The sequence below is a fragment of the Vigna umbellata genome, chromosome 9 (assembly GCF_029865625.1).
Source record: "Vigna umbellata cultivar VRB3 chromosome 9, Vumbellata_1.0, whole genome shotgun sequence".
Lineage (NCBI taxonomy): Eukaryota > Viridiplantae > Streptophyta > Magnoliopsida > Fabales > Fabaceae > Vigna > Vigna umbellata.
Window position 1 is genome coordinate 37,640,820 of NC_142173.1, and position 9,135 is coordinate 37,649,954.

Sequence of the window (9,135 nt, forward strand, 5' to 3'; positions counted from 1 at the left end):
AATAATAATAATGTCATCTTTATTATAAATTTTTGGATTAAATATATTTTTGTCTTTAACTTTTAATAAAAATTAAAATTAATTTATTTAAATTTTAAACTAATTTAGTTTCTTATTTTAAAAACGAATGAATTTAATCATTTTAACCCAATTTTAAATAAGCTTAACGAAAAAAATTGTATTAAAAAATTAAATTCACGCCTTCTAAATTGAGGAACTAAATTAAATCAAAACTTTGAAAAAAATATAATTCTAATTTTTATTTAAAGTTAATGAATAAAAATATATTTAATCTTTATTTTTTAAAGTTTAAATTTTATTAATACGTTGGAATTATATGATTTTCTTTTCTTCTCGAACTCCTAATCATAGCTTTTATACTATAATTATTAAAAATTCAATACTTCTTATTAGATAAAGGAAGTATAACAAATATTGAAACACTAGTTTCTTTTTCTACTACTCAAACTTGTCATGACTTTAAGGGTGGCTTGTATAACTTAATCTTTATCACAAAACAATTAATACAATTGGAAATAACTTCTTATTCTTAACCTACTTGCATGACTAGGATAGAGTAAATTTATAAAATTTAAATGATTGGCTCCCACTTCTTAACGCCATTGCAATGAAGTCAAAATGTAGGTAAAAAGGTTTGCTTACATTTTCAGAAAACTATGATATACAAAGAAAATTTATGCAAAATCGATTTATATAAACTTTAAAGGCTTATATAAATAATAATATCCAAATCAAAACACGACTTATGATTAGATTCGGTAGATTTCGGATGACATCTATAGAATCTCCTTTATTATATTATTATCTGTTTCACACGTGTAAAAAATAGATGAACTCCCCATAATTTTTAAATTCGCCTATCTTAACTACGTGTTCAAACCTCAAGGATGTCTTTTAGATGACATTTGCATATCATTTGCAACTAAGAAAGTGTGAGCTTCCATGTTTTATTATGTGATGAGAACCAAATTTTTTCGTACGTTTCCATGTAGTAAAACAAGTATATTTATTTTTCCTAGATTAAAAATGAAATAGAAAAGATAAAAATACAAAAATGAAAGATAAATATAATATTTTGCAAAAGAAAAACATAAATAGAGAATATATATATATATATATATATATATATATATATATATATATATATATATATATATATATATATATATATATATATATATATATATATATATATATATATACATTCATTTTGAATGTATTAAAATAAGAAAAGAAAAAACTAATTGTTTGGATGTGGAAGAGAGTATAGATAAATAATTTCAATGAAAATATTTGTGTATTAATTTAAATTTAATCTAAATAGACAATCTTTTAACTCCAAAATTTTTTAAGGGTAAACTTATATATCTTTTCAGTTTTAACGTTATAAGAATATTTAATTTTTAAGAAACTGAAAGAAATGGAGAGGTTTTCATTTATTGTTAACTCATATGGGGTATAAGTTTCTTATAAGTCCCTCAAAAAACCTCCTGGTTTTTTTTCTTAAGAAAATTAAATTTTACTTTTTCTTTTCTCCATAGGTTTCCTGTAAATAAAAGGTATAATCAATCTTTTTAAATCATATTACATATTTCGTATTGTTCTATACCACAAACGATAGAAGTTTTGCGTATGTTAAATATATAGTATAAAATTATGGAAGCGAAGCATTTTTTTTATTATGATAAATATAAGAACTATAAATATAAATCATATGATTTATTATATATGCATGTTAGTTGTTAACATTTTATTAATTAATAATCACAATCACTTAAAAAAGAATACATTTCTTTTTACTATTACTCAAATTTAATCTAATAATATTTGCAGTTGCAATTTTTCATAAAGAAGAATTGCCATTTAATGTATAAGCAAGTTACGACTCTATATATTATCCAGAAAGTTAACTTAAAAATATTTAATATGATATAACAACAGAATTTATTCAAACAGAGATTCATAAATTTTGACATTTTTTATTATCACGCTTGTATAAAGGATGAGGGAAAAATATCCAAATGAGTTAACAGATTTATATTATAAAACCGTTCACACTCTTATAGAATTCAAATGTTTACTCATTTTAAAGTTTTGATAAAAAATATAAACATATTTGAAACATACACATGCTAACATTAAATTCATCATAACTTTTGTATCTAAAATATGCAGATAATAAAATAAATTATTTTAAAATTTAATAATAATAATAATAATAAAATAATACAGTTTTCGCACCTGATATATAGACACAGACGTAAGCATACGTCATTCGTCATGCTTATGAGCTAAATTTAAATCGTCCTCGGAAAAATGTAGAATTAGTCTATAACAAGATTCCTTGATGTAATAATTTCTTTATAGGCTATTCATTTGTAGGATAATAAATATTTAAAAAAATATATATTACATATGCAAGTTAAATAATAAAATACATTTTTGACAGGAGTAATTTTATTACAAAAAAATATAGGTATTATAAGAAAAGAAAATATAATATTTTCAAAATGAAAAGTATTTTAAAATAAGTGAAACATAATCGGAGATGGAAAAAGTCGTAGACTTAGATTAATTTAAAAATGGCCTAAAATGTTGGGTAGCAATGAAATAGACGCGACCTACTTTACTTATATAGCAATAATCCATTACTGGGAATTCAGAATAGATTCAGGTTCACATTTGGGAAAGACAAACGAGGAAGATGTGGGTCACGTATTAGATCGATCAGGGTAGACTTTTGGTTAAACTCAGGAAAATCAGTGGTCGTAGACTTTTGGTTCACGTATTATAGATGTTGGGTTTGAAGTTTGATGGTAATACGAGAGACGGAGACAGATATACAGTGTTTGAGAAAGGCGCAGCGCAGACATTTGGCTCTGAACAGTTAAACATCTGCGAACATTTTGGGTAGTTTTGGATTACAATCTAAATGTTACCCTAAATGGCGTACATATGGTTGAACAAATTATTTTGGTGTATGCATGGTTTTGGGTAATTAAGAATGTTGGGTGATGGGCGGTTGGGGCGTGTTTGCAGTTGTGACAGTGGGAACAAGGAAGTTAAATTCACCAACTGAACGTGTTGAATTCAACCTTCTAATATATTGTGCTATGTAACTGACAGACGCCATGAATGTGTTATGGTAATAAGGAAATAATATTGAAAGTGTCCAGCAGAAGGGACACGGCATGTGGAAAGGAAAAGATGCCTAAACGTCATGGTGACGTAAGCTAAAAAGCTCCTTTTTGACAAGCCAAAAGGGTCAACATTAGACGATCCCTTCCCTTCTCTTCCCGGTATGGATATTCAAAAGTCAAACATAACAATCACACACAATTCACAGATCGCCTTCTCATTCGTATGCAAAACCAACACTCCTTACCCACCAAAACTCGTACTAATTTTCTCCCACACATAAATCCTCCCGTTTTGGCTTTCCGTCACACGTGTCGGCCACCCATCACCCCAATCTCCCTCCACCTCTCGCTATATATATCCCCCTAACAAACCTCTGCCTCAACTTTCAATTCCTTCACACAAACACAACCTCAGCATTTTAAGATTTCTCCTTAGTTTCTCCTTATCCAATGACTAACGCACAAGGCGGCTCCATGTTGGTGGAGCCAAACACACACAAGGCCTTACACAGACCCAAATTTGGAGCCTTGTTGCACTCCGAACCCAACAACATCGATGCCGATAACTTCCAATATAACCACCGCAACAACGCCAGCCACATGAACTACACCGATAGCAGCAATGATGTCTCTCCCTACTCCATGTCCCCATTGAACTACCCAAACCATTCTTCATCTCCTCTCAACAAGTCTCCATGGGTTTTGCCCGCCTCACCAGCGATAAACCCCTTCCACCACCACCAAGACCACCTCCCCGGCAACAGCCTCATCGGATCCCTCGTTCGCGAAGAGGGTCACATATATTCCTTGGCCGTTTCCGGAGACTTGTTATACACCGGCTCCGACAGCAAGAATATAAGAGTTTGGAAGCATCTCAAGGACTACACCGGCTTCAAATCAAGCAGTGGATTGGTTAAAACCATAATAATCTCCGCCGGAAAAATCTTCACCGGCCACCAAGACGGTAAGATCAGAGTGTGGAAGGTTTCCTCCAAGAATCCAAGCAAGCATAAACGCATCGGGAGCTTGCCAACGTTCAAAGATTACATGAAGTGTTCCATGAACCCCAAGAATTACGTGGAGGTTCGCCGGAACCGGAACGCGGTGAAGGTGAAGCACTTCGACGCCGTTTCGAGTCTCAGTCTGGACAAGGACGAAGGGTTGCTGTACTCCGGGTCGTGGGACAAGACGGTCAAGGTGTGGCGCGTGGCGGATTTCAAGTGCCTGGAGTCGATCAACGCGCACGACGATGCGGTGAACGCGGTGGTGGCGATGCCCGGAGGGTGCGTGTTGACGGGGTCCGCGGATGGGACGGTGAAGATGTGGAGGAGGGTGAACGACGAGAAGGGGAAGAAGCCGAAGCATCTGTTGGGCAGGGTTTTGCTGAAGCAGGAGAACGCGGTTACGGCGCTGGCGGTGAACCGCGAGGGCACGGTGCTTTATTGCGGTTCCTCCGATGGTATGGTGAACTTCTGGGAGAATGAGGAGAAGCGTGGGTTCACGCACGGCGGCGTTTTGAGGGGTCACAAGCTAGCCGTGCTCTGCCTGGCCGTGGCGGGGAACCTTCTCTTTAGTGGGTCTGCGGATAAGAAAGTGTGCGTGTGGAAGCGCGACGAGAGTGGGTTCCACACTTGCCATTCGGTTCTGACGGGTCACGTGGGTCCTGTTAAATGTATCGCCGTGGAGGAGGATCAGGCGCAACCGGAGAAGCCTCGCAACAGGAAAGATGATCAGCGGTGGATTGTGTACACGGGTAGCTTGGACAAGTCGGTGAAGGTGTGGCGCGTGTCCGAACAGGCGCCGGAGTTGAGCTCGTTTCAAACCTGGGCCACTCCTGGTCCCTTTACCACATAAACATTGTTTTGGTTAATTAGCTGAGTCATGTAGAAACTTGTAAATACGCATGTCGTTAATTGGATTTTTTTACACTCCAGTTTGTACAAGCCTTGTATCAAGTATTGCAAAAGTTAATTAGCCAAGTGAACGAAGTTTCTCAATATATATTGGAAATTCATCTTAGTGGGGAAAGTTAATGATATTTAGTTTTCAACAGGAATTACTGGGAAAATTATCGACACGACGACCTACCATGTAACATGGGTACGATATTTCCAGCTCCTGCATGCGCATGACTTTGCTTCACCGATGCAACCATTCACCCCACTTGCAATAGGACAAATGAAGTAAAAATATCTACTAAGAATTGTTTTCTAGAGCGGCTGAGATAATCTTTTCTCCTCCACATATTCATCATCACATCATAATACTCTCACACTGACATATTATAACACTTCCTGCAACTGATACACAACGTAATTAATTGCTAACAATGTTTATCAATAAAACTGTAATGGAGAAAACAACTCTGTAGCGCATTGAATCTTTGTTTGTGCTTGCAGGTTCCATTTCATCACTGTACATGTTTGAAGAGCACAGGTGGTTGGACATCTTTGGTGGTGATGTAACCTTTTCAAAAAATAGATTTTTAAGTCTATCTTAACATCATATAACCAATTTATAATTTATAAGTTACACGTGGATACAAACTTCAATTTTATAAGTTAATTTTATGAAATTGACTTAGACTTAAAATTTATGATATTAAAGTTATGAGTTGAAATTTATCCTAACAAGTTGAGTTGTTATTAGATCATTATTAATATATAATCTTATGTTTGAGATGTTTATACTTTACACATTAAAGTATATAAATTGATGTAAATCTCATTCTATAAAAATTGCGTTAGATTTGTTAGATTTAAAATTCAGTACCATAATTTTAATTAATTTTTTTATCAAATCAAGATCAGTCAGAATTAAAGTTTAGCAAACACCAAATTACAGCAAGTTCATTTGCATTCCCGACGTCGCGGTAGATGTTGTCATTTGTTTATAGTTAGACGGAAATAAAATTTATTTACACGACATTTTGTCACATCCTAAAGAGTAGGACAAAGAGTATGTTGTCTTCCATAAAAATAAAAATAAAGAAAATAAATTTTGATATGTGAGGATTTATTGAGGAGGAGGTTTGCCGAAGAGACACAAACACCAAAATATCTGAGTTCAACCATATAAAAGATGGACACCACTCTCTGTCCAAAACCTTTAGGCAATTGGTTAATGCGGCTTTCACTTTTATATAGTATATTACTTTCACATATTTCTATTTAATGTGAAACTTAGACTCACACTTGGATCCCTAACATTGACATGAACAGGACAAATTCTGTTTTTCTTGTTCCTCCTCTTCACACTTTAAGAACAATGTGTCTTTCAAATGTGGGGTGGACAAGCTTAGCTTTGTAGTTCTGTTTTTTTCTATTTTTATTACTCTTTTTTCTTCTATTATCTGTTTTTTGTTAAAAATTTAGTAATTTTGTTTTCTGTTCTGATAGTGCTAGTTTTAGGTTTTTCTTTTTTTAGTTTCTGTAATAGTTTGTATATGTGTTGATAATTCTGCTTTAGGTAGTTTAGAGTGTCTTATTTTCTGTGTTGATGTTTTGTTTGTATAAATATGTTATCATAGTGTTGAGTCTTTTTCATCAGTCATTTTAATTAAGTTTTGTGAAAACCTTTTGCAAATTAAACCGGGTGAGCTGGGTTTTAAGTGAGTCGGGTTGAAAACTAACCCACATAAAAAAAATTACATTTTTTTCAAACTCAAACCCGTGGTGGGCCAGATTGATTCGCGGGTTACAACCCATTTTGACAGCACTACAGAAAATAGAAAATTCTAGAAAAACTTCAAGAAATTTTAAAAGACATAAAACAATAAAAATAATAATAGCACTATAAAAAAGAGTTAAATGAAACAACACTGAACATTCTAAAAAAAGATCAAATACATTTCATAGATTAATCATCATAAGCAATAGTGCAATATAATAATTGTGTTGAACTATGTGATTTTATCTTATTTTATTATAGGATCCTTACTTTTTCTTTTCTTTTCTTTCAATATATATACGTTTTCTTTTGACTTGAATCTACTATTTTTTTCAATTTTTTAGTTCAACACATAAACAAAAAACAAAACTTGTCTTTCAAATACCAAAATTCATGGAAGATCAAAGTAAACTGTTAATTGAGACTATAAGAAAAACAAAAAAAAAACAAATAATTTTCACAAACTAAATATTGAAATGTATAATTTAAACGAAGAATATGAAAATTAAAAATTGGAATTGGATAAAATATTAGGGGTTTTACTCTTTATAAAACTTTAAGAACAACTAACCAAATATAATTTCAAAACAAAGCACATAACACAAACATTCAAGAATTTTTAATTTTTTTATAATATCATAAAAAAATATAAAAGAGAATATTCAAACAAGAACTTTGCTCTAAAGATGATAAGATCATGTTCAAAATAAAGTATGATTGTTTCTGAATTTGAATCCTTAAGAGACAAAACAAAAATAAATCAAAAAAAAATATGAACAAGATAGAGATGAGGATGCTAGAATCTAATGAATTGATAAGTCAAGTGAAAATTCACCCTAAAAATATTAATTTTTGATAAGAATTAGAGTTATAATCCAAGAACTAAGAAAATTCTCTTTCAAAAATTAAAAATGCATATAATATGACTCAAAAGTGTTTACATTGTCTTTTGGTACCTCTATATAAAGACACATAATTTTAAAAAAACCTTAAAATAATGTCCAAATCCTAAAATACATAAAAATAATAGAAAATGAAAATTACAAAGCCCAACTAGACTTGTTCACTCAATGAACACAAACTGAATCAATTTAAAAAAAATTACAACTTATTTAATTTCCTAAATTATTCAACTTATGATCTTCCTGTCTTTATAAGTTTTTTCATTCATGAAACATATTATAAGATTTAAAAAAACATGTTTGACCTTGTCTCTGTTGAATATCAAATGTTCTTTCTTAAAATTTTTTTATATATGTTTAAGAATAATTATCTATTATATTCTTTTTCTTGAAAAAAATTATCCTCAAATTCGTATCAGTTACAAAATTTCTTATCACATAGTAATTTGTAGTTGATTATACAAATTCAAATTATTTCAAACTCATCGCATAGAGTTTGATATTAATGTCTCCTTATTCATGCATACTTTTTATACTTCATTGAATTACAAATATATTTAGATGTTTCTTAATTGAGAACGATTTTTAAAATATATAAATTCATTTCTTGCTTGAAATAAGTAATTTTTTTTCAAGTTTTTTTAGCAGTGCATCCTTTTGTTATTTACCAACGAGCCCTTCACTGTCCTTGGCACACCATTACTTGCTTGGACTCTTTGGGCTTCAAAAATATTTCCATTAATATAAATCAAGGTCGTATTGACCATCAAAACCAGGGATTATTATTTGAAAAAAAATTCTTTCACTTGTCATTTATTATAGAAAAAAAGTCCCAAAAATAACCTTAACTACTAGAAAAAAAATTACTTTATTTTTTTTATATTTTATTCATAATGATATAAACTTTTAAATAGACAAATTACAAGATCATGGACATTTCAAGAACTAACAAGCCTGCGTACTTAAAAACTTAAAAAAATTAAAAATAAAAATAACTGGAAGTGAATTATAGAACATTACAATACATTATAATAACCACTTAATCATTAGTAATTGACTCAATTTCTTATATTAAATATATTATTATTCTTAGACTGCTAGTAAATAAATAATATGTCAAAATTAGGAATTTTATTCGTTAAAGGATAAATAAACTTAAGGAAACGTTTACTATAGAAAAACGATAATCATAATTTTGGGAAATATGAATACTTAATTTTGGTAAAATATAATTCTTAAGATTATTTATACATTTTTTTTATAAATCAAGAGATAATACTTTATTTTTATTGAAATTTAAATTTGTTATCACACTAACTAATTTAATAAAAATAACAGTGATATTTTCTTTAGTAAAATTTATACGTTTCCTCCCCTCCATGCAAGATAATGTTTTTGTTAGA

At 30.9% G+C, this 9,135-nt stretch overlaps 1 pseudogene; it reads left to right on the forward strand.

Annotated features, from left to right (window-relative positions):
- Positions 1 to 3,532: 3,532 nt before the first annotated feature.
- LOC148193435 (protein JINGUBANG pseudogene) lies at positions 3,533 to 5,160 on the forward strand (annotated as a pseudogene).
- Positions 5,161 to 9,135: the final 3,975 nt, after the last annotated feature.